At 37.4% G+C, this 26544-nt stretch overlaps 1 protein-coding gene across 10 annotated transcripts in view; it reads right to left on the bottom strand.

Annotated features, from left to right (window-relative positions):
- The window catches only part of chst6 (carbohydrate sulfotransferase 6), a 126638-nt gene that overhangs the window by 88170 nt on the left and 11924 nt on the right, over positions 1 to 26544 (bottom strand). For 2 of the 10 annotated variants that reach the window (XM_039763434.1, XM_039763436.1), the window contains exons 1-2: positions 7883 to 7990; positions 1709 to 1897 (exon numbers count right to left, since the gene is read on the bottom strand). The exons of 3 other annotated variants lie outside the window; for them this stretch is intronic. The gene's annotated coding sequence lies outside the window, so the exon portion shown is untranslated. Of the gene's footprint in view, positions 1 to 1708; positions 1898 to 7882; positions 7993 to 26544 lie in introns of those variants that run through there. 5 more of the 10 variants (XM_039763435.1, XM_039763439.1, XM_039763429.1 and 2 more) reach the window with 4 other exon arrangements.

The raw sequence follows: 26544 nt of genomic DNA, 5'->3' as shown, positions 1-26544 counted from the left end.
TACATACATACATAGACTCTGCTTTATACAGTATATTAGATTTATGTTATTATATATTGCAAAACAATGACTATTTGAACCAGCCACAGTACAATTACAAGAAATATTGATTCCATTAATTTCCTTAATATATGATGTTTCTGTTCTATACAGATACAAGACAATAAAACATGGATTCAAAAATGTCCCCTTTCATCTTTCATTGTACTAGCATTTATTTTCTAAATACATGAGAAAGTGAGCAGCACGGTGGCGCAGTGGTAGTGCTGCTGCCTCGCAGTTAGGAGACCCGGGTTCGCTTCTCAGGTCCTCCCTGCGTGGAGTTTGCATGTTCTCCCCGTGTGTGTGGGTTTCCTCCGGGCGCTTCGGTTTCCTCCCACAGTCCAAAGACATGCAGGTTTGGTGGATTGGCGATTCTAAATTGACCCTAGTGTATGCTTGGTGTGTGGGTGTGTTTGTGTTTGTCCTGCGGTGGGTTGGCACCCTGCCTGGGATTGGCTCCAGCAGACCCCCGTGACCCTGTGTTTGGATTCAGTGGGTTGGAAAATGGGTGGATGGATGGATGAGAAAGTGAAGCATGCCAACACAATGAGAGGATCGCCTGAATGGCCTTTATAGCAGTTGTGTTTCCATTTTATTATTTTGGATTCAATCAATTTTCTGAGTAGTTTCATTGTCTTGATTGTGGAGACACCATTATCTATTAAGGGCTCTGGACTTCTCATAAGAGTGTTAAGAAAAGATGTGAAGATGTGACACAATTACCAGGAAGTGAGTGAAAAAGAATTTTTTCAGAAAAATTTCAGGGAATACCTGTCAAAATGTTTTATATAAAAAAAAAAAAAGCGAAATTAGATACTACTGTATTGATATTTTCAATTGTACGTCATGTTTTAGATTGTTAACTTTAAAAATGCAAAGCATAAAATAAAATGTCTAATCTAAAATTACATTAGTATAAAATGATTTATTCATGTAATATACAATTTTATCTAGGCGTCATCTTTATACCACTATACTTGATAAAAATATTCTTAAAATGATTTTAAAGTTAATTAGGCTATTGTTTGTTTAAAATATATATTATTTTGATTTTAATTACCTAGATCACAATGAAAAAGGTCATACTGTATATGTAAACATTACTACAGAATCTACTACATACACACACACACATATATATATACACACACACACACGTATATTGTAACGCACTTATAACGAATATCACAAGTGAACAGCTAATATCATATGATTATTTATATAACCGGTACACGTCTCCGTTCTGTCTAAAGAGTTAGGTCAGTCCGCCTCAAAAACGCATACATCTATGCAGTACTCGACACTGTTATGAAGACACACCTGTGGCTCGGCGCTGTATTTCTTCTCTTTTAGAGTTTAACGTCTTAGTGCATTTTTCGGTTACGTCTCCGTCAAACTGACTTAAAGCCTCGTGTGTATTAATGTCCTCTTTAGTAGAAATTAGCTCCGAGTGTCGTTTCCAGTGCCTTCGCGCTCGTCATCCATTATTCAGCCTTCATTCGTGTTAGCAGGACCCGGAGGTCAAATTAACTTAAGCATCGCCACTGGAATTTATCGTGTCAGAGGAAGTTTCTTCCCTTCATAAAGTCAGAACATATTATGATTAAAAGCTATTCACTCATTTTCTATCTTTCTTTCTTTCATTGAGTAAGTGATACTCGCTTACCTCTTTGAAGTACGTTGGTTGGTGGTGGTGGTGGTGGTGGTGGCAGCAGCGGCGACGTCGCCTGCGACTTCGGAAGCGCGCACTTGACATGCCGGGGAGCGCGCTTGGGGGCTCGGATCACAATGAGGCGCTTTCAGACGTGGCTCAGGGGCGCAGAAAACTCCGTTCGCTTCATTAGCTGGAGCTGGGCTACAGGGGGGATGGGTGAACATCACAAAAATATATATCTTAAGGAGAAAGAAATCTTTCTGCCGACAGAAATTTGGGAAACACTGGGACATGTTATTACTTCAGTCACACACATCTTACTATATTCAAACTGTTTCTGCTATAGGTGCGTTTTTTATTTTATATTTAAAAGTATTAGCCAGCTATTTTGCACTTTTTAATTAACAATAAATCTGGGCTAACCACACATATCTTTTGGATAAAGAAAATAAATAAACAGCTGTAGAGTATGTAAACTCTAAACTGATAGTGAACAGAATCAAACCCTTTGAAGTTGCAAGGCATGAAAGCTGACCAAATGACTACAAAGGTAGTAATAATTTCTTTTGGTACTCTGCTTTCCTTAGGTCCTACCACTGGGAAAATATTTAATCTTTCCTCAGTCTTTCTCCAAGTGCTGCAAGTCAATCAGTCTTAGAATCATCTCATCCCCACTGTCAGCCATCAATGTTTCCAAATATTGTTTATTAAAAAAGGATATTGATGACAATAGGTCTTAGGCCCTACGCATCATATTTACTCCTTTTCATTCATAATTTGGTTCCTAATAAGGTTTTTTTTTTCCAGAAAGTCACCTTTAATTAATCTTAACAGCTGGTAAAGATATGTATCCTTAAATTGTTTTGGGGATTTAAGACATGCCAATATGGGAAATGATGGAATTTGGCAGAAACCAGCAGTCAGAGTCAGGCGTGGTATGTGGGGACAGGAATAGTAAGGGGTTCCAATGCAGGAAAAAGAAACTGGTGGCTTTTGTAGAAATATCAAATGATTTCTCAGGACATTAGAGCTCAGGCAATCCAAGAGGTGACAGAGATTTTTGACCCCCTCTTTAAACTGAGACAAAGAAACAATAAGGCCACAAAGGACTGACAATAGAGCGCATGAACTCTTTATCAACAAGTTATACAGTATCACAGGGGCTTTAGCTTGAGAAACCTGGTTCACCTCAAGGTCAATTGGTTGGAGGCAAAAACTCTCCAACCTAGCCATTGGGGCAATGCACAGACACTAACTCAGAGGAGAATGACTGGTTTACTTTCAATAGGCAAGCATATGAAAAGCTTCCTGAAAGTCCCAGACATTTAAGGGCTACAGAAGTTTTAGTGTTCCTGGAACATCAACAGATACTAGAGGGAGTTCCAGCTTGGTGTCACTGTAGCCAAAAATATACACATAACCCCTGGGTTTAGATAGTTGATGCTGAAGCTAAACTAAAGACAAGAAACAGGTCCCAGAGTGCTGGCAGAAGTCAAAGGCACCTCCTGAAAATGCAGGGCAGAAAGTGGGTCCAAGCCAACAGTGTCTTGTACAATTCTGCATTTATACTTTACTAACCATGCTACCTGTCAAAGACAGGTAATAGCAAATATTTTTAAATTATTCTATCTCTTGCCTTACACGTACCTCACACACCTCTTCTTGGTATCCTCATGTGCCTAAAACTCCCTTTCTTTAGTGCATTCCCTTAAAGCCTGATTCTCAGACTCTCATTATTTTCAAGGTGCCTTTCTTGCCTCCTGTTCAGTTTTATACTTCCTGTCTGTGAAGGCGACTCTCTCAGCATACCTCCTATGCCCTTTCTACTCCTCGTGTGTCTCACACTCGTAGCTCCTCTTTCAATCGCATTATGAAAGCCAAACTGACCAATCACACCAAAAATAAACTAACCAATCAGATTGCTCTGAGGGACTGGAGAGAGAGAGAGAGAGAGAGAGAGAGAGAGAGAGAGAGAGAGAGAGAGAGAGAGAGAGACAGACACATACACACACCCTAGTGTTTTATTATATAGATTTTTTCTTGAGTTTAATTTTTTTTAGTAACTTTCCCCCCCCTCAGGTTTTTAGATGTGTAGAATTAGGTTTATGTGTATTGTTTTTAACTTTTGCAATTAGTTTTTTTATATTTATGCATCATTCTTCTACGTGAATCAAATGACTGTGATTGTTGCTGTTACAACTTCAATGACTTTCTGATGTGAATATAGCCGCACTAGGTAACCGTAGTAACTAGGTAACCATTAGCGCATAAAACTTTGTTAAAGGCAATTCTTAGCATCAGTTAGTGTTTCTGACCTTAAGTAATTTAAAATCAGGTGCCATTTCAGTTTCGGTCTTCCTTTCACCTCTGAATCTCAATTTTGTCTCCTGTCCTTTAAAACAACAAGACACCCTACTTCTGAAACTGGTTTAGATGGTGACCTTCGCTTTGACTATTTTTTTCTTCTTTGATTTACATCACCCAGTCACTTTCTTCTTTACTGTTCACATTAATGTATTGGTGTTTTTGTTGTGCCCATTACAAAAATAAATTGGACCATGATATTATCGTAAATGTTAGGTCTGGCAAAGGATCAGCCGTGTTCCTCCAACCCATCATATAGCAGCACAAAGTTCTAGAGTGGTATTGTATTTCACCTTTCTCTGAGGATGCCATAAGAGCTGGGCTGATGTTGTGACCTTTTAAGGGTAATGGAAGGGACAGTGGACTAGGGCCACCCTGACCTACTTGAGTGAGTCTACTTTGATGGTGATGTTGGAGAAGTACGAATATGAATACTCTGCCCCTGAAAGTGACACATTGATAGGGTTTAAAGCCATCACACAGTAAAAAGAAATTTGAATCTAGATGTGGAAGGAGAGTTGGGGCAGACAGGTGGATAAATAGTCAGTATCCTTATCTCTTCACTCAATAAACCTCAGACTATAAATATAACACCAGGTCATACCACTTGCAGAAATTATCACATGATTCTGCACTTATGGGGTTTATTGATAAGGGGGATAAGACATAGTACAGGAGTCAGGTGAAGAACTTTGTTTCTTGGTATAAAGAGAATTGTCTGCACCATAACATCAGCGCAACCAAGGAACTGGTTATTGATTTTCACTACACCATAACAGTATATGTATTTTATATAAACTTATATAGAATAAAATACTTATTATAACTATATATAAACTTGTACAGTATTTGTTTTAAATCATTTAATGGTTGTGCCCCATTTTATTTGTCAGAACTGCTGCACCCTTATGTACCGTCTCGCTCTCTCAGGTCAGCCGACTAGATGCTTTGTGTTCCCAAGGCATGATGCAAACTGAGGTGATGGGGCTTTTTCAGTTGCAGCCCCAAAACTCTGGAACGATTTGCCGTTGCATCTTAGGCAGGCTCCTTCACTAGCGGTCTTTAAATCTAATTTAAAAACATACTTTTACTCTCTGGCTTTTAACCCAGTATGATATGTTGGCCATCTGTATACTTTTTATGATGAGTCTCTTCAGCTCTTATGTGTTTCTTTTTCATTTACCCTTTAGTTATTGTGTGTCTGATATGTTGTTGGGTTTTTATTGTACAGCACTTTGGTCAGCCTTGATGTTGTTTTTAAAGTGTTTTATAAATAAATAAATAAAATAAGCTGTTATGTGCGTTTACTATTCAGGGAGTGGATGTAACTGCAATTTACTTGGGGGTCCACATGAATGACAGGTTGGACTGATCTTGGAACACAGATTTACCATATTAGAATATGCAGAGCAGCATCTTCTTTCTTAGGCGATTGTGTTTAATGTGTGAAGTAACATACTTTACGTATTCTACAACTCTGTGATGGCAAGTGTGATTTTCAAAGCTGTGGTGTGCGAGGCTGGTAACATCACTTCAAGAGAGGCCCACCACATCAACAAGTGAATTGAAAAGGCAAGCTCAGTTATGGGGCACACTTCAGACCACTGGAGGTAGTAGCAAAGGACTGAATTGAAACAAAACTGAGTGCCATTATGAACAATGCCGCACATCCTCTCCATGACAACTAACCCGGAGTACTTTTAGCCAATGCATCATTGTATCAAGAAATGTTACTGAAGCTCCTTAACAACAATGCAATATGCTTGCATGATGCTCCACTATGACTGGGACTACCACGTCAGATGTTTTCATTTTAAATTTTCTACCTTTGGAGTCATTCTGGTGCAAGCTCAGCCCATAGTGTGTGTGTATTTTTGTATCTATTTATTTATTAAATAATTTAATGAGCTTCTGTAAAACAATAAATTTCCCCAGAGGACAAATAAAGTTCTGTCTATCTATTGATCTTAGATAGAGGAGGAATAGAAGCAAGAGAGGGGTGCACTTTGGGGAACTTTGACATGGATGTGTGAGTGATTAACTTCATTTGGTAGACAGGGATCATTGCAATAAAACATCTTAAAAGAAACAGAGGACATAATTTGAGTTTAAGCAAAAAAAGACCAGACACAGATGTGGTCAAGTAAACAAAACAGGGTTAAGTATCCAAGAAAAAAAATCGTACTAAAGTCAGAGCCAAATTCAAATCAAGAGCAGAGCTAAAAATCTTTGCCAAAGGTCAAAATAACAAGCTGGAAAAGAGATGGAAAATACAAAATTGCCCAAATTTGAATCTTAACCAAATTTCAATAAGTTTTCAAATTTATTCTGAACTAGGATATCATTCTTACTGTGCCATCATCTTACAATACGAACTGCACGATAACGTCACACATCACAATGTTGTTTGCTAGCAACAATCAAATGGCCATCACCTTGTGGAAGATATACAAATTCATGACACCTTTGGGGAAAACAACTAAATCGACATGCAATGACAGCACTATATGTTAAAAATAACCAGTGAGAATTATAAAACAGTGAAAAATAATGGTTCCTTTATGGCGTTTTATGGTTTTTTATTGAGCTGCTTGGTTCCTTTTAGAATCTTTGCATGACAAAGCACCATTCCACTCTGGGAAGGGCTCTTTGGGATTTGAAAAACTTCCTAATATGTAGAAAAAAACAGAAACTTTTAATGTATGATAGCCTGCAGGATACTAACAGATTAAGAAAACCTGGACTTTGCCTGTGTTACAGTATGCAGTTGTTCTTTTAAAATCATGACTTATTAGTACCGTATTTCACAAATCTCTTGACATCTATTCATGGTTATTTATTGTATGGAGCCTGCTACGGATCAAAATAAATAGTGTCTTTTCTGGAACATTCATGTGGATGGGTCTTTTGGGAACCAAATATACCATCTTACACTCCTAGGGCATCACTCTGAAAAACCACACTTATTTTTAAGAGTATACAGAAACAGAATTACATATTTGGTATGATGTGGTTAAGCAGCATCTTTTGACACATGCAAAAATTATAATGAACAATTCCTCAATTGACCTCAATGAATACTATTACAAAATTGCTCTCCTTTAAGTTTTCTATAGTCTATTGATAAATTCAGAAAGTTGTGCTAATAAGGATAACGACCTACAAATGAAAGGTAAATTAAATTAACAACTGGATAGTGTACAGTAGTGATGCCAGAATGTCATAAAAGGGTGGGCATAATGTTATTTTTACTGTTAAAAATATGTTAATAAATAAATAGAAATCCAGTCATACCTGCAAAAGCAAGTTTTTTTGGGGGTTAACGGCAATTTAAATCCACTTACAAATAGTTAAAATACACTAACCGCCTACCTTTTGATGATACTTAGCATATAGCACCCCATCGCAAGATACAGACGCCCAAATATCCGTTATAATTTTGTCCGGTATCATTTTACGGTAGAATAGTAAACGGATGGATTAACATTTTTTTTAATTTCCATGTAATTTGTACATGCATCTACGAGTGATTCTCTCCTTAATTAAACACCAAAATGCCATAATCGCGTCTTTCGACATCCATCCTGTATTCCAGCCACGTATTGTATCCCTTGTGCCAAAGCCGTGTGCTTTACCGGTTGCAACAGAAGTCTGAAACTTTAATACCGATTAAAATTAATAGCTTATAAACATCAGACAAATCCGTGACCTGGGCCGATCTTTCGATATTTGGCGGCTGAGTGGTTACAGACATTTTAGCACGCTTTGTAATCCTGTTGGTAGCAAACCCATCACTAACGTTAGCAGAGATTGCTCACTTACCATTGGGGGATTCGTCGAATTTTTCGGTGTCGACGCCAGACTGTGGAACGTTTTGTAGTCCTAGTTGTTTCCTTCCACGTGTAAAACCTAAAACGGTTGTTTACAACAAGACCTGCCTACACACCCAACCAATTCAGTAAGTTATCAGTTGATCTCCTCTTGTTACCGTCAGCTGTTTTGAGTTGTTGTGATTGGTAAAATGTGAAGTATTTTTATTTTCTAAATTCTGGTACGAATACGTACGCCGTAATATTGTATTTGATATACTTAAACGCATACATTGATAAACTAATGGCGAGTTTGCCGCGTAGATTCATAATTCACTGAAACTTTAATAATGGAAGTTGAATTTTAAAATACATGTATTCAATACCGCCTAATGTTCAATTGTAATGAAACATTGAAAAAGCTAAGCTATTAAACGGGATGGCAAATGATACAAGTGGATGGACGCTCCCCAGCACTACACCTTTCTAAATAAGTTTTGCACCACAAGCCCCCCGATGGATGTCACGAGCTATTCCTCAGTCGACATTGACTTTCTTTCCTCTCTTTACTTTCTCACCAGTTGACCTTTGCTCCAGCTCTGCAGGGCTGCCAAAAAAAAAGTTCCCGCTAGTTGTCGTGACTTAACAACCATATATAATTTGAAGGGTGACAGGGCTGCAGCAGAAGGTATCATTTAATTGGTAAGCAAACTCCTAATAAAATGATCAAACATAGGCAGCCTGAATGAAAGTGTTGCAGTTTGAGGGTCAAAACAAAATTCAAAGTCAAAGAAGATCGAAAGTTATTTCCTGAAATTCATCTGATCCTCTGTGTTCAAAAACTACTTTTTTTTCTGGCAGGATCTGCAATTTAAAGCTTTTTTTGTATTATTTTAATTTTATTTGCTTAATTTTAACGCCTGTCTCCGAGTTTATATATGATTTCACCACCAGAATTATTTTTGTATGTTGCTTTAATGGTGCACTTTTTTGGTTATGTGGTTGTGTGTACATGTGTTATGTTATTTTGAGTGTAGGCAGGAGGAACAGATACTAATGTTTAAAACAATGACTTAAGGACTTTTTACAAAGACACTTTATTCCATTTATATGCTAAAATATCCAATTATGTTATAAGCAAAATGTACGTTGTTTATAAATACTTTTTCATTTAGGCAAGAATTGCCTGAATATTTTCATAATTGGTTTAAGTGAAAAGTATCAAAGACTCTGAGGCATCGAGGTCCTGCCCACACTAGTACATTTTTGTTTAAAAACACACATTTGTCTACATTTTCGACTGGTGTTTACAGCCCACAAAAACAAATACTTCTGAAAAGGCTGTCAAGACCTGGAGACATTTAAGAACACTGGCATGGCATTTCAGTGTGGACAGGTGAAAACAAAGATTTCCGACAACACAGACTCAATTGGGCTCTGGTTATTTTGTGCTTATAACATGGTTCTTAAATGATTGCATCCTGCTCATTACATCACACTCCCTAATTAGTCACCCTTTACAGAAAAAAAAAAACAAATTCCAACTTAGCGGGCATAGAAGAGTTGTTTTCCATGGCACTTATTGTGTTGCTTACCTGTATGCATCTAAATTTTGTTTTGTGAGATTTTAGAAATCATGGCCAAGTGACTGACTACTCACACTGACGATTGAGTTGCCAGTCCTATATATGTTTAAACTGCACAAGCACATTTGATCCAACTGACATGCTGCAATATGTGTGTGGCATCAGAAAATCTGCTTGTGAGACTGCTCACACAGAAAGACAGCCAAATAAAATTTCTGACATGACAGAAACTCTGATTGTGCAACAGCTCAGTTATGAGAGGCAATCAGGCATTGAAGTCACTTTGATACTGCAACTGAAAAAGTTAAAACTTAAATGAAAATGTAATAATGTCAATATAGCCTGAAAGTCCAGCGTTGTGTGCCTTGACTGTGCATGGTTTTGCTAATAAGAACTATTACATCAAAGCACATACACAGTTTGTTTTACAAGTGTGTTTCACTACAGCCTCGTACTTCTGGTACAAGGTTGTGTGGGTAGCTTTGTTATATATACATGTTGACCCATGTTGCCCATTACCAAAAGTACCTACATTGGGCATGTGAGCATCAGACATGGGTCATGAAGCAATGGAAGAAGGTGGCATGGTTTGATGAATCACATTTTCTTTTAGATCACGTGGATGACTGAGTGCATTTGCATCATTTACCTGGGGAAGAGATGGCAGTAGGATGTACTATGGGAGGAAGCCAAGTCAGAAGAGGTACTGTGATGCTCTGGGCAATGTTCTGCTAGGAAACCTTCAATTCTTTCATTTATGTGAATGTTACTTTTCATGTACACATACCTACAGATTGTTGCAGATCACATAAACCTCTTATTGCCAATGGTATTCCCTGATGTCAATGACTTCTTTCTACAGGATGAAGTGCCCTGCCACACTGCAAAATTTTTTGAGATGCATAACAAAGAGTTCAAGGTGTTGACTTGGCCTCTATTATTCAGATCTTATTTTGATCGACCACCTGTGGGATGTGCTAGAAAAATAAGTCTGATCCATGAAGGCCCCACCTTGCAACTTACACAACTTATAGGATCTGCTGCTTACATCTTGGTGCCAAATACAACAGGACACCTTCAGAGGTCCATACCTCGATGGGTCAGAACTCTTTTGCCAGTATGAGGAGGATCTACACAAAATTAGGCAGGTGGTTTTAATTGTGTGGCTGATCAGTGTATAACTATAATGCAAAGTTGACTGACCGACTCACTCACTGACTCACTCATCAACAAAAACACTTTTTCCTGTTAAAAAAGAAAGCTGTTTAGTTAAAAAGTTGAAATTTGGCAAGATGGTAAATTTAGGTCAATAGGTATCCGCTAAGACAGGACAATTTTGAGATATCTTAGGGGTAAAATCATTCCCACAATAGAAAACCTGAATACCCCAAAATCTCAAATAATGCCTTGATGATTTTGATTGAAATTTGGTGACATTATAGAAAAGACAATCAGCTGACACATTTCTTTATTTGTCATTATATATTAATTAATGCTAATTTATATGTTCTTGATTGGAACAAAATTGAAAGAGAAAGTTCTGCAAAGCTCAATGGTTAGCAGACTTTGATGTTTTCACGCTTTCATCCTGGTTATTCATTCTGCACCCCAGTTGCGCCTCTAAAAACTGCCCCTGCTCATCAACTGTTATGCTGCAAACTTGACAGGGGAAATGTTGGTCTTAGACATTGGAGAAGTCACAGAAATTGTGTCAAGATGATTCAGTCTACTGATCTGCACTCCTCACTCCTCATCATAGGGGTAACTACAGTATGTGCTAAATGGTAAACACATTTTAGTAGAGTGATCCCAGACAACATCTTTTAAAAATTGTGAATATATTTATTTTCTGTTTGCTGCAGTTTTCAGAAAAAATGAGGTGTATAGGTCATGTTGAACCTAGATCATCTGACACTTGTTAGATGTTTAAATACCTAAATAAAGAGAATCATCTGTAATTTGGAAATATTTTGTTTTGAAAAGTGTACTGTACAAACTGTTAAAAGACATCAGGCAAATATATACAGCCTTTCAATATTCAACCACAGTCTAGTCTGAAAGTGCATGAAAGTTAACCAAACAGCTTTAAGTTCCAGTAATATTAAGTCAGTGACACAGATAACTATTACTTATCTACTTGCACTAACAAAAGTACATATACAGCAGGCTATCAAAAGTAATGTTAGATAACAGTAGTCATTGTGTTTTGTTTATCAAAAGACAGTGCTCCAAGTAAAACTGTGCAGTGAAGGTTTTAAAAATGATCAACAGTCATGGTAAGAGACGTCATCCTGTCCAGCAGTTTTTCTCCTAAAATAACTTTGCATTCACTTTATTCCAAATGTCAAACATCAAAATGGATCTCAAACAAACAGTGCTGTGGTTGAGTGGATCTATGGAAGCATGCCACTGCATAATGGTTCATTATATTGATGATTATACCCCAAAAAAGCAGACACATGCAATGCTGCCTCTTTAAAAAAAGTGTGCCTTTAGTTACAATACTTTCTTTAAGAACAGGGGCACAACTGCTCAAGGGCTGAGTCTGATAGCAGCATGTATGTTACAATCTAGAGTAAATAGTTCTCGAGCATGCTGTGTATTAATGTTGTTACATTTTAATGCTTTTATATACCAGTACACCAAAACTATCAGGTTGTGTTTACATTAGCTTCTAAATCTATGTTATTGTCATTGAAGATTTTATAATGTGCTTTTAACTGTTACATACATGTGCAACAATTCTTTTCTTAATACAGCAGAACCCCGATTTAACATTCCCATGTTTAACATTTTCCCACATTTTACATTTTTGAATAGTGAGTGGTGGTGATGGCTAATTTTTCAGAAGGAACATTAATTTTGGGGAAAAAAGGGGGGAATGTTTATGTTATACTTAAATTTTATTATATAAATATTTGTATATCAGTAATTCACATTATTTACTGTATTAAAAATAGCAACACAAATTTTAGAAATTTGCTGTATCTTTACTGTAACTAATAAAAACTAATCGGGCAGTTTCATATTAATTCAAGTGGTTCCCTGCACAATGATGGCTAAACTGTAATGGGTGTTAAGAGAAAACAGAATATGCATTTATGAAGACAAGGTGCGTTTTTCATTGTGATTAATTATTTCAGTTGTAATATCAAAGGCAATAATCATCAGTTATTATTGTTGTCATAACTGTGCACCTCTATTATAATGTTCAGTTCATTGCATGTGCCATGTAAATGTGCAGCTCATAAAAGTAAATCCTGTGTGTAATAAGTTAAATTAAGCCACATTTCAGTGTATACTGCCTTTGATCTAAACCTTCCAAAACTTTGTAATGATACAGATTTACACCAAAGCATTAAATTCTAATCTGATTGAAGCCACAATTTTTACAAGATGAACTACAGAGTGAAATATATTTATACCCAAAATTGTCATTATTACTACTAATTACCTGTTTCAATTCAAAAGAAAACAGTTTACTGTAAAAGTGTATTTTGCAGTGACCATCAACAAAAGCCAAGGCACAAGGAAAAGCAAGAACTGATCTACAGCAGGAATGTTTTACTCATGATCAACTGTATCTAGCATATCCCAGAGTAAGGAGCTCCAGTGAACAAATAATATCAGTCCCTGTTATAATAAATAAATAAATAAGTAGATAGATAGATGACATATTGTATACTGAAAAGTACTTAATTAGTTACATAGTAGTTCTGATGCAATCAATTAACCAACACTGCTATAAATGAGGCCCATTGTCTTAAGAAATTTTTGCAGGCAAAAAGTTGAATAACAAGCTAGTCATTTCTTAACACCAGGTATGTTAAAAAGAGGTGTGTGTTTATACAGGCTGGCACAAGGAAACGGGAAATTTTGGAACTAAGTGTTGGTGTGCCAGGGGTGTCAGCAGTTGTTTGTGACCAACATTCTAAGCACAAGCAACTTAAATAAACCGGTGACTCATAAATTGGCTCATTGTGTGCTCACTTGCGTTTGTGAAAGAGCTCCTGCCTTGTACTCTGTCCTGCCAGAATAAGTTTTCTCAGCCTTGGATCATAAATTTTGAGAAAGTAGGACGAAAGAATGGATGAACATATGGTACTCTGAACACCTTTAAAATGTTACTGATATACAGATAGCTTCATGGCTCATCATAGGCCCCTAAAATGCACATGTCACATTTTGCTATTTTTTTACCTTTCTTATTTATGTCCTTGCTGCTATACTACACACCTCTGTAGATGTTGCTGTGAGGACTGACTTTCTTTCTGTTTTCCATTTCGCTGCTCATCTTATTTTAACTATAGAGTAATAACTATTTCAAACACTGTTAGACATCAGGAGAAGGGTATTTAATATGTGAAAAGATAATGTGCATGTGTGCTTGTGCAAAGTCAAAATTTAACTAGAGGACTGAAAGCAAGATTAATCAAGTGCAGTGAGGTTTAAACATTAAAATACAGTGGATTCAAAAAGTATTCCGACCCCTTCAATTTTTTTAAATGTTGTTGTGCTGCAACCTTAATCACTTAAATTCACATTTCCAACACTAGATACCCCAGAATGACAAGGTGAAAGAGTTTGGGCATGTTTGCATATATATTAAAAAAAGTTTTAAAAATGAAATATCACATTGACATTGTTTAGCAGCGATTCTAGTCTTGAGTCTTCTTGAGTCTGATGTGACAAGCTTTGCACACCTGGATTTGATGACTTTCTGCCATTCTTCTCTGCTGGTCCTCTCAAACTCTGTCATGTTGTATGGAGACCGTTGGTGGACAGCTATTTTCAGGTCTTTCCAAAGATGTCCAATAGTATGCAAGTCCAGGATCTGGCTGGGCAACTTGGAGACATTCTCAGTATTATCCCTAAGTCACTGCTGTGTTGTCTTTGTTTTGTGCTTAAGGTCATTGTCCTGTTGGAAGGTAAACCTCTGGCCCAGTCAGAGGTCCAGAGAGATCTGGAGCAAGTTTTCATTAAGGGTATCTGTATTTTGTTTCATTCAACTTTCCTTCAATCCTAACTATTCTCCTAGTCTGAACCTCACAGCATATTGCTGCCACCACCATGCTTCAGCAATGGAATGGTATTGCACTGGTGATGAGTTTCCTCCAAACATGACACTAATCTTGGTTTAATAAGACCAGAGAATCTTGTTTCTCACAGTCTTTGAGTCCTTTAGATGCCTTTTTTTCAAACTTCATGAGGGTTTCCATGTGTTTTTTTTCTAAAGAGAGACTTCCATCTGACTACTCTGTCTTAAATGTCAGATCAGTGGTGTGTTGCACTGACGGTTGTCCTTATGGAAGCTTCTCCTATCTCCACAAAGGTTATTTGGAACAGAGCCAGGGTGACCATCATCATATCATATCCACTCTCCCATGATTGCTCAGATTGGCCAGGTGACCAGCTTTAGGAAGAGTTGTGGTTGTTCCAAACATATTCAATTTGGGATTTATAGAGGCCTCCGTACTCTTGGGAGCCTTCAATCCAGCAGAAATATTGTATAGCCTTTCTCAGATAGGTACATCAGCACAATCCTGCCTCTAAGCTCTGCAGACAGTTCCTTCAGCCTCATGGCTTGGTTTTTGCTCTGATACACATTGGCAGCTGTGGGACCTTATATAGACAGGTGTGGGTGTTTACCAATCACTTTCAATGAACTGAATATTCCACATATTCCATATTCTTCTAAACAAGGTGCAGAAACATCTCAATTATAATGATTAGACAACGACATAGAAAAGGATTTGAATATTTGTGCCAATGTGATATTTCATTTCATATTTTTAAGAAGTCTGCAAAAATAAATAAATAAAATTCTGTTTTCTATTTGTCATTCTGGGGTATTGAGTTTTACCTAATGTGGAGGAAAAAAAATCAATGTAGCATAAGGCGCCAATATAGTAAAATGTATTAAAAGTGAGTCTGAATACTTTCTAAATCTGCTGCAAATAATTTAAAAAGGTGTGTCAATATTCCACTATTCAGACAAAAGAATGTTATATTTACAACAAAAGAATTCATACCTAGAATATAGATAGATAGACAGATACTTTATTAATCCCAAGGGGAAATTCACAATCTCATAGCTCACTAAATATTGCTTACGATTCATGTCAGGGGACAAGCTATGTTAATAAGTGACCTTGTTAAGAAATTACTTAAACTGTCAGTTCAGGGCTTCATTTCTTAACACTGGTGAAATTAATGTGATTTAATGTAACAGATTAAAAACCACAAAAGGAAATGTTTTGATTCTAGTTGTCCATAAAAAAATGATTCCTTGCTTTGTTGTGAGATATAATATGCATAGTGTTAATATAGGGAAATTCCACATGAATCCAAACTTTAGCTTTATTTAACAAACACTAGAGAGCTCTAATCCAGCTCATTATATTTTAGAAGTAATCAAAGCAAATGTATTTCATGATTGGCAACCATTAACACTTTATGTGCAAACTTCTCTTAATACATTCCATACCAGCACTTTATTGTTGGACTTGAAAATGTATCATAAATTTAAAAATGTAGCTGTTTAAATAGGTTCACCTACTGACACACAGTGCAATTGTAACTAACTATGGTATAATACAAGTAGAAATTAGAGCTGAAGTGAATGAAGTCAAGGACTGGGAGTCCCAAACCACTAAAGAGTTCCGCTAGAGGGTGATATCAACAATTAATCTAATTGTATCTAATAATAACGGCACATGCAGGATCTTATTTAAAAAAAAGAAATTCTTAACACAGTGCTCAGTAACAAAAGCAAGCTACATAGAACATACAAAGGCAAAAGGAATTACCTGAAGCAAAGGGCAATTCAAGTCGAACAAAGTCCCAGTGCAGAAATCCAAGGCAAGTTGAAAAACAGAGCAAAAGGTCAAATATCAAATAATTAAAAAAATAACAATAAACTCTAGTAAACTCAACACTCCTCAGCTTATTCGAAAACTAGGGAGACCCTCTGGTTTTATAGGGCAGTTCCTGGTTGCGATGGTGACACCACCCACAAAACATATGGAACTTAACAAAGGCAGCCTAAATTGATAGACAAAACCAAAAATAAAGAATGATGCACGTAAACAACATAAATCAAAGTATTAAATATTAAGAAAAGAGACATAAAACATGAATTTGAACCCCAGACAGGGTAGCAATTGTGGTTGAGACATAACACATGCATCATGTTATTTTTTTCCAAATTTAAAATATCATCAGTCTTTCATTATGACGGAAGAATGAATACAATAATAGAAGAGCAAGAAAGGGGGACTAATGCTTTCAATACATTATCTGTTTTCCATTTTTGTAAGATTGATTCATTTTTGTAAATATTGAAATATTTTCTTTACATTTAAAATAGAAGAAAACACTTTTGTAAATGTTAACACCAATGCTTTCTGTTTATCAAAGCTCTGTGTATGTTTCACTAATTTTTGTAGCTTTGGACTATGACTTAGATCGTCTGGATTTTGCAGATCTGTAGAAAAATTAAAACATTGCAGGATGACCTTTTTCTCCTTGAGACGTTCACACTGTTTTTCATTAACTATACATGTAAAGTGTGCAGATTACTTTCCTAAAATTATTAGTAAATGTATTATGCAAACTGTTTTTGTGCTTCGACCCTATTTTGAGGCACATTGAATAATAGCTTAGGCAAGCAGTGAATACATCTCAGTGTTTGTATCTGCTGTGGTGAACTGCTGATAAAATACCCAATTGTCCAGGAAAAGTGTTCAATATTCAGGCCCTGCAGGCAGTCCTGTCCGTAACTGTGAGGACCCAACTTTGAAGTACTTGCCAAAAGTCACCACTCTACTTACCAAATTTACTAAACCTCCTTAACACAATTTGTTTTGGAGAGCTGAAGTCGATCCAAACAACACTGAATGCAAGTCAGAGAGCAACCCTGAATTACTTAGACAGAATCTTATGACTGGTCACACCCAATTACTCACATACCTAGACTCACTGAAACAGGGACGTACAGTGGGATGCAAAAGTTTGGGCAACCTTGTTAATAGTCACTATTTTCCTGTATAAATCGTTGGTTGTTACGATAAAAAATGTCAGTTAAATATATCATATAGGAGACACACACAGTGATATTTGAGAAGTGAAATGAAGTTTATTGGATTTACAGAAAGTGTGCAATAATTGTTCAAACAAAATCAGGCAGGTGCATAAATTTGGGCATCGTTGTCATTTTATTGATTCCAAAACTTTTAGAATTAATTATTGGAACTCAAATTGGCTTGGTAAGCTCAGTGACCCCTGACCTACATACACAGGTGAATCCTATAATAAGAAAGAGTATTTAAGGGGGTCAATTGTAAGTTTCCCTCCTCCTTTAATTTTCTCTAAAGAGAAGCAACATGGGGGTCACAAAACAACTCTCAAATGACCTGAAGACAAAGATTGTTCACCATCATGGTTTAGGGGAAGGATACAGAAAGCTGTCCCAGAGATTTAAGCTGTCTGTTTCCACAGTTAGGAACATATTGAGGAAATGGAAGACCACAGGCTCAGTTCAAGTTAAGGCTCGAAGTGGCAGACCAAGAAAGATTTCAGATAGACAGAAGCGACGAATGGTGAGAACAGTCAGAGTCAACCCACAGACCAGCACCAAAGACCTACAACATCATCTTGCAGCAGATGGAGTCACTGTGCATCATTCAACCATTCGGCGCACTTTACACAAGGAGATGCTGTATGCGAGAGTGATGCAGAGGAAGCCTTTTCTCCACCCACAGCACAAACAGAGCCGCTTGAGGTATGCTCAAGCACATTTGGACAAGCCAGCTTCATTTTGGAATAAGGTGCTGTGGACTGATGAAACTAAAATTGAGTTATTTGGGCATAACAAGGGCGTTATGCATGGAGGAAAAGAACACAGCATTCCAAGAAAAACACCTGCTACCTACAGTAAAATATGGTGGTGGTTCCATCATGCTGTGGGGCTGTGTGGCCAGTGCAGGGACTGGGAATCTTGTCAAAGTTGAGGGACGCATGGATTCCACTCAGTATCAGCAGATTCTGGAGACCAATGTCCAGGAATCAGTGACAAAGCTGAAGCTGCGCCGGGCTGGATCTTTCAACAAGACAATGACCCGAAAAACACTGCTCAAAATCCACTAAGGCATTCATGCAGAGGAACAAGTACAACGTTCTGGAATGGCCATCTCAGTCCCCAGACCTGAATATAATTGAAAATCTGTGGTGTGAGTTAAAGAGAGCTGTCCATGCTCGGAAGCCATCAAACCTGAATGAACTAGAGATGTTTTGTAAAGAGGAATGGTCCAAAATACCTTCAACCACAATCCAGACTCTCATTGGAACCTACAGGAAGCGTTTAGAGGCTGTAATTTCTGCAAAAGGCGGATCTACTAAATATTGATTTCATTTCTTTTTTGTGGTGCCCAAATTTATGCACCTGCCTGAATTTGTTTGAACAATTATTGCACACTTTCTGTAAATCCAATAAACTTCATTTCACTTTTCAAATATCACTGTGTGTGTCTCCTATATGGTATATATAACTGACATTTTTTATCGTAACAACCAACGATTTATACAGGAAAATAATGACTATTAACAAGGTTGCCCAAACTTTTGCATCCAACTGTATTTGGAGTAACATCGCAAGTTTCGGCAAACAGAACACTATCTGCTTTTGGAGTGATGATTGACCTCCAAGGTTATTCCTCTCTTTATTTTTATTTTATTTTACTGCAGAATCAACTCCCAGTAGTGGCCAGCAGGGCAGTAATGCGGCGCATGCGTATGGTGCCGTTCTCATCCCTACCACCTTCGCCGTCACTTCCACTACATCTTCATATCTTAAATCATTCTTGAGGCAGATTGAAGACTTAAGTGCCAGCTTAAGTGAAAAATTAAGGAAAACGTACTAAGTAATTGCAACACAAACACTGACTTAATCAGTTTTAACACAAAAAGATGCAGACGAAAGAAGAGAAGAAGCGGGCCACTAGGGTGGAGAAAAGAAGAGCTGCTCAGGAAGCAGCAAGCACATCAACCTCTGAGCAAACAAATGCTCAACATACAGATAAAGAGTATGAAAACTATGAATGCTCAAGTCCATGCAGTGCGCCGTTACTGATGAGTGATAAATGCTGTATCATCCTGCTTTGTTGGCTACCATTTTCAGAGATGACGCATTGCATATCAATGTTCTAACTCTGGCTCACTGGTCTGTGACTTTCTCTCTGGGCTGTTTTCCTTGGTTGGCAGCATTTTTGGTTCCTTAGCAACAGTTGTTGCTGTGCTGCTTGTTGGCAGATACTGTAAGGTGCCTTTTCAGTCCAGTTCAGGTGCCTCTAAATCCTTTCCTCAGGAAAAAATGGACCTAACTGTGTTTCCATATTCTTCTTTTTTATTTCGTTTTTTTTTTTTTCTGTGAAAACTTGGAAGCTTCACTGATCTTTGACATCATATATAAGGTAAGATTATTCACATTTTCTGCTTTCTGTACATTGCTTAAGTGTTTTTGTTTTGTACATATTTAACTTGTACATGTAATGTATTATATAATTAAGATGCATTGTGGTGTGAACTAATTAATCAAATTTGTTCTTTCATTCTTTTACTTAACCTTAACCAATAGTACAAGAGAGGGTGAAGAAAGCTTTAGGCAGCTGACCTAAAGGAGGGGAGATGACAGAGATGTTTCAGATCACTCACATTCTGACAAGAATTAAATATGAACGCAGAAAAACAAACCTGGAGTACTTCAGAATCACAAGCTGTCAACTGAATGCATGGCTTTAACATTTGGTCAGAGTTTGTTACAGTTATTTTGAAAATGTTTATTTCACTGATTCATTATTGCATTTTGAATTAAATGTCTTAATTATTGTGAAAATTGTTTTGTTTAATAAAAAAAAACTACACTGACATTTGTAATTGTAATATTTTGTTCAATAAAAACATTTTTTCCTGAATTGTGTTTTTGTATTATTTGTTCTTTCTTATTTTGTTTGTGATTACATTGTTTGATGGAGTGTATAAGGCATTTACTTTAGTCTGGTATGAACTATCACATTATAAAATATGCATTATTTTACTAAAAACAAATATGTTTAATGAATGGAGGAGGGTTGCTGTGAATGTAGAGTTTTGTTTGAAATTTCAGTTTTACAGATTTGACTTCAGAAACTAGTTTGTGAAAATTAAGTTTGGATGGCGACATGGTGGTCTTTGCCTTATACTGTAATAATACAGTTACTATTCTCCCTTATGTTGACATTTTTAAACATAGTTTATTTAACCCTAAATATAATATTTTAAAGATTTCAAAACTTAGAAATACTATTCTGCATTTTTAAACAGAATTAGTCATTGCCTGACATTCTGTGATTGCACTTCTATATGTTTTGGGTGTACAGCACCAGTCAAAGCACAAGGAAAAGAAAGGTCAGCACAACTGATGACCACCACTGACCAGCTGGGCTTTGTAACTCAAGGCACCCTGAGCACACATTACAGGGAAGAATAAAAGAAATTCAAAAATCCCACTCGTTTTCAGTAAGTTGTATTAATCAATAACTTAATATAACCAAGTACTCTCCACATTTGCACAATCTCCATTAAGTTTTAATTCACTTTTTTGCATTTAAAACTATTTAGTCTTAGTCCCAGTGGAGTGTTACATACATAAAGCAATCTCAGTGGTCATGTGGTGGAGCCTTAGAGAGGAGCAGAAACAACTCGAGACACAAATCAGAATTGTGTTAGGCCACTGACACGTCACTGTGCGTTAATAAGAAAACCTTCATACCTTGTTAGCAATCAATCTTTATTGCTAGGATTCCTTATATTAATTCTTTTACTTTTTATAAAACTCACATTAAGTTACTAGGCCTTTGATTTCCTACTTTTCACATAAAACTACAATATCGTTAATCATTATTAATGTTTTTGTAGTGACCTAATCCTCCTGACAAATTTCACTTTCTTGAAATTTCATCTTCCTACAAGCCTCAGAGGGGAAGCAAAATTTACCTTTAGTACAAATTGAGAGGGTGAAGGAGTGACATGAATGATTCAATGTAAAAGTTAAATATGTCTGTATAGTTTAAAAAATTCATATCTATCTGTGTATTAAAACTGTAGTGTATCCAGCATGAGGTATTATGGTGCTATAGCCTTTCAACAATGTGCTAAAACCAGGAACCTACTAAGGTTAAGATTAATGTTCAAAATAAATATAAATAGAAAAATATTTTTTAAAAAGTCACCTTTTTGTGTTACAAAAGTGCCAATTGTGTTACAAAATTACCCTTTTTTGGCATGTTACTTAAGAGCCTGACTTGTGTTACAAAAAGGCCCTACAAGTTACAAATGTTCCCTGTGCTGTGGTACAGATGTGCCTTAAAGTTACTAAAGTTCCCTACTAGAGGTACAAATGTTCCCTGGACGTTACAAATGGGCCAATTAGTAGTTACAAAAAGGCCCTAACATCTAATTATCTATCTATCGGAAAATTCTGATATGGCCTTACCAGAATGTTCCTGTCAAAAGTGCCACTGACTGTAACAATATTTTACACCTTGGTTTGCCATTAGTGCCAATTTCTGATTGGCATACTGTTTATGGTAATGGCATATACAGTACACCCGAAAAGTATTCACAGCGCATCACTTTTTCCACATTTTGTTATGTTACAGCCTTGTTCCAAAATGGATTAAATTCATTTTTTCACCAGAATTCTACACACAACACCCCATAATGACAATGTGAAAAAAAGTTTACTTGAGGTTTTTGCAAATTTATTAAAAATAAAAAACCTGAGAAATCACATGTATATAAGTATTCTTATCCTGTTTCCTGCATCCTGTTTCCCCTGATCATCCTTAAGATGTTTCTGCAGCTTAATTGGAGTCCACCGGTGGTAAATTCAGTTGATTGGACATGATTTGGAAAGGCACACACCCGTCTATATAAGGTCCCACAGTTGACAGTTCATGTCAGAGCACAAACCAAGCATGAAGTCAAAGGAATTGTCTGTAGACCTCCGAGACAGGATTGTCTCGAAGCACAAATCTGGGGAAGGTTACAGAAAAATTTCTGCTGCTTTGAAAGTCCCAATGAGCACAGTGGCCTCCATCATCCGTAAGTGGAAGAAGTTCGAAACCACCAGGACGCTTCCTAGAGCTGGCTGGCCATCTAAACTGAGCATTCGGGGGAGAAAGACCTTAGTCAGGAAGGTGACCAAGAACCCGATGGTCACTCTGTCAGAGCTCCAGAGGTCCTCTGTGGAGACAGGAGGACAACCATCTCTGCAGCACCAATCAGGCCTGTATGGTAGAGTGGCCAGACGGAAGCCACTCCTTAGTAAAAGGCACATGGCAGCCCACCTGGAGTTTGCCAAAAGGCACCTGAAGGACTCTCAGACCATGAGAAACAAAATTCTTTGGTCTGATGAGACAAAGATGAAACTCTTTGGGTGAATGCCAGGCATCACATTTGGAGGAAACCAGGCACCGCTCATCACCAGGCCAATACCATCCCTACAGTGTAGCATGGTGTTGGGAGCATCATGCTGTGGGGATGTTTTTCAGCGGCAGGAACTGGGAGACTAGTCAGGATAAAGGGAAAGATGACTGCAGCAATGTACAGAGACATCCTGGATGAAAACCTGCTCCAGAGCACTCTTGACCTCAGACCGGGGTGATGGTTCATCTGTCAGCAGGACAACGACCCTAAGCACACAGCCAAGATATCAAAGGAGTGGCTTCAGGACAACTCTGTGAATGTCCTTGAGTGGCCCAGCCCAGACTTGAATCCGATTGAACATCTCTGAACATGTCTGGAGAGATCTTAAAATGGTTGTGTACCGACGCTTCCATTCCAACCTGATGGAGCTTGAGAGGTGCTGCAAAGAGGAATGGGTGAAACTGGCCAAGGATAGGTGTGCCAAGCTTGTGGCATCATATTCAAAAAGACTTGAGGCTGTAATTGCTGCCAAAGGTGCATCGACAAAGTATTGACCAAAGGCTGTGAATACTTATGTACATGTGATTTCTCAGTTTTTTTATTTTTAATAAATTTGCAAAAACCTCAAGTAAACTTTTTTCATGTTGTCATTATGGGGTGTTGTGTGTAGAATTTTGAGGGAAAAAATGAATTAAATCCATTTTGGAACAAGGCTGTAACATAACAAAATGTGGAAAAAGTGATGCGCTGTGAATACTTTCCGGAGGCACTGTATTGCCAGTCACATATTTGGGTGACATTGTAGTGTGTGATGTAATCATGCATTCTTTATTTAAGATGACAATGTGGTGTTTCACTTATCCTTGTTAAAAATGAAATTGCTATCTTTACTTTATGTCTCTCTTTCATGTTAGAGAAAGCTGAAAAGTACTTCCAAAAAAAAGTAACGTGAATACCTTTCTCCTCTGTTTTTTTTCACATATAATATGTATTTGGTTTCGTTGATTGATTGGTTCTTTCTGTGCTCTTTTTTTTTGTTTTGGGCTCCCTTTCTGTCTGTTGTCTGACCTTCATCTCCCAGTTTTTACACCTCTTTTCCTTCTTTCAGTGCTCCATTTCACTTCAAAAATATCCACTTTTGGTATGATAAAGGGTGAGTCGACATAAGTGAGAATAGCCCTATCCACTTTTGCTGATTGGCCTTAATCTCTCCATGCAGCAAAAAAACCCTTCACATCCATGAGTGGTATAACCACAGAGACATTCAAGCAGATTCCCAGAGCTCCGTCTTTCTAAGTAGGCACTACAAGATGTATCCTTCTTGCCTGCCATCAATGTTGGTACATATACTTATTTTAGAGTCGTCCATTTTAAATAATACAATGGAAATGCTTATTAATAAATCACCTTTTTATAACTTTCAGTAGGATCACATATTTCCATTACTGCTATGCAGAATAAATAATCCCTTGTGCCATTTGCTTGAGGACTTCAGAAGATATTGCATGACTCAGACTTATAACCTGAAGTCACTCTAAGTAAACGAGAATGTGAATGACTCATTTGTGCAGGAAACAAACAGAGGAACAATATATGACTTTCAGAATTTTCAAACCATGTGTTTGTCAAGATCTTTTTGGCAGGCTGCCCTGTGTTGGCTTTAGAGCATCTTGGCAAATGAATCCAGGACTGGAAACTAAAAAAAATGCATGTGTCTGGTATTTAGTTCACCTGCAGTCTCTGCCCAGTCTACAGCATATGTTTGCAGAGTAAGACAAGCAAAGAAACAAAGAAGAAAACTTTGTTGCCAAGTCCTTCTCTGAAAAGGCCTACTCACCATTAACAAAAAATGCTGCCTCTTGATTCTTTCTCCTGTCAGTTGAGTTTTAACTGGGTTTTTGATTCTTCATGCTGGAAAATGCCTTGGTATAATCAACTTAAAACAAAGACATTTTCTGGTGCAGCTTTCATCTATCATTAAATTCCAACAAAGGATTAACTGGGAGAATCAAGTTGACTTTATTCTCCCAATAAACTCTCCACGATGCCCACATTTTGTTTAATGCAGTGGTGTGGTGGTTAACAATGCAGCCTTAGACTCCAGCATTTCAGGTTTGAATCTCAGCCTGGTCACTTTCTGTGTCAAGTCTGCACTGGCTTTCTCCAGCATGCCAAAGACATGTGTGTTGGGCTAATTAGCAACTCTATATCAGCTCAGTGACTCTATGTGTGCATGTGTGTGTGTGTGTGTGTAAGTGGATCCTGCAATGGACTGGTCACAATGTATCTAGTGCTACTTGGCTAGGCACTGAATCCTCAAGAACCTGAAATTGTTTACCTGGATTAATAAATAGTGTGTCCACTGAGGGATGTGTCTCTGACACCTACATACAATTACACAGACAACAAAGTTCTGGGTTCAAATACCCTCTTTATTAAAGCCAATACCTTTAACAATTAGCTTCCTCCTTCCACAGTACAATACACTTCCATTCTTTTCTTTTCTTACCCCGCTACTTCTTCCCAGAGGATTGTTGTCCTACTCCTCTCCTGACTCCAATTTGTCTGGGTGCAGTGAAACAGCTTCCTTCATGCTGGACCCAGGAAGCACTTCTTGAAACAAGGAACTCTCCTCCCTGTAGCAATCCTGGCAGCCCATAAGAAACCCAGCTGGATCACCTACAACTGCAGTGCAGCCCTGCGGATATGTACATGGGAGATCCACCAGAGGGATGTTGCCACCCATGTCATGTTAGTGTGTGACATAACCCCAGGAGGCATTCTCCTTCTGTCATTCCATTGTAAATATATTGACCAGGAAAATGTAAATCCACCACCCATGGGAACCTTCTGATGAGGTAAGGAACCAGATGGATAATAACAAAAGAAGTAAACTAAGAATCATTACTGGAATAAGCAGGTTCAGAAAAGTATAAGGTGGAAGATTATATAAATAAAAATGTAGTATTACATTTTTTATTAGCCCCTAGATCAACCGCATCATTTTCATGCTATCCCAGAAGAGACATTGATTAAAATTTTAACTTTTCTAGACCCTCAAGAAGTTCCCAACCCACCTCTAAAAACTTAACATATGAAGAGTAATCAGTCTTAAAATGAAGCTGAAAATAGTTACATCTACTAATATGCATGAGTTCCGACATTTCTGTGCTGTCTTCGGTTCAGGAAGTGGTCACTTCTGCAATATGTGAGTCATATGTGTCAAAAAGAGGTGAGGGTTTGCTAAAGATCTGAAAGTTGAAAGGTTCTTGAAACAAAAGTCCCATATTCCTACAAGCTCCTAAAACATGCTTTATAACCCGGTATTATAGATAGATAGTCTTCAGTTGTAAGTGAGAGGAAGGTAAAACAACAGAAGCGCAAGAGAAAATGAATATATATATATATATATATATATATATATATATATATATATATATATATACTGTATATATCTATACTAATAAAAGGCAAAGCCCTCACTGACTGACTGACTGACTGACTCACTGACTCATCACTAATTCTCCAAGTTCCCGTAGGTAGAAGGCTGAAATTTGGCAGGCTCATTCCTTACAGCTTCCTTACAAAAGTTGGGCAGGTTTCATTTCGAAATTCTACGCGTAAT

Source organism: Polypterus senegalus, chromosome 9 (assembly GCF_016835505.1).
Source record: "Polypterus senegalus isolate Bchr_013 chromosome 9, ASM1683550v1, whole genome shotgun sequence".
NCBI classification, from domain to species: domain Eukaryota; kingdom Metazoa; phylum Chordata; class Cladistia; order Polypteriformes; family Polypteridae; genus Polypterus; species Polypterus senegalus.
Note: the sequence above shows the minus strand (reverse complement) of the source record. Positions and strands in the feature narration are given on the sequence as shown.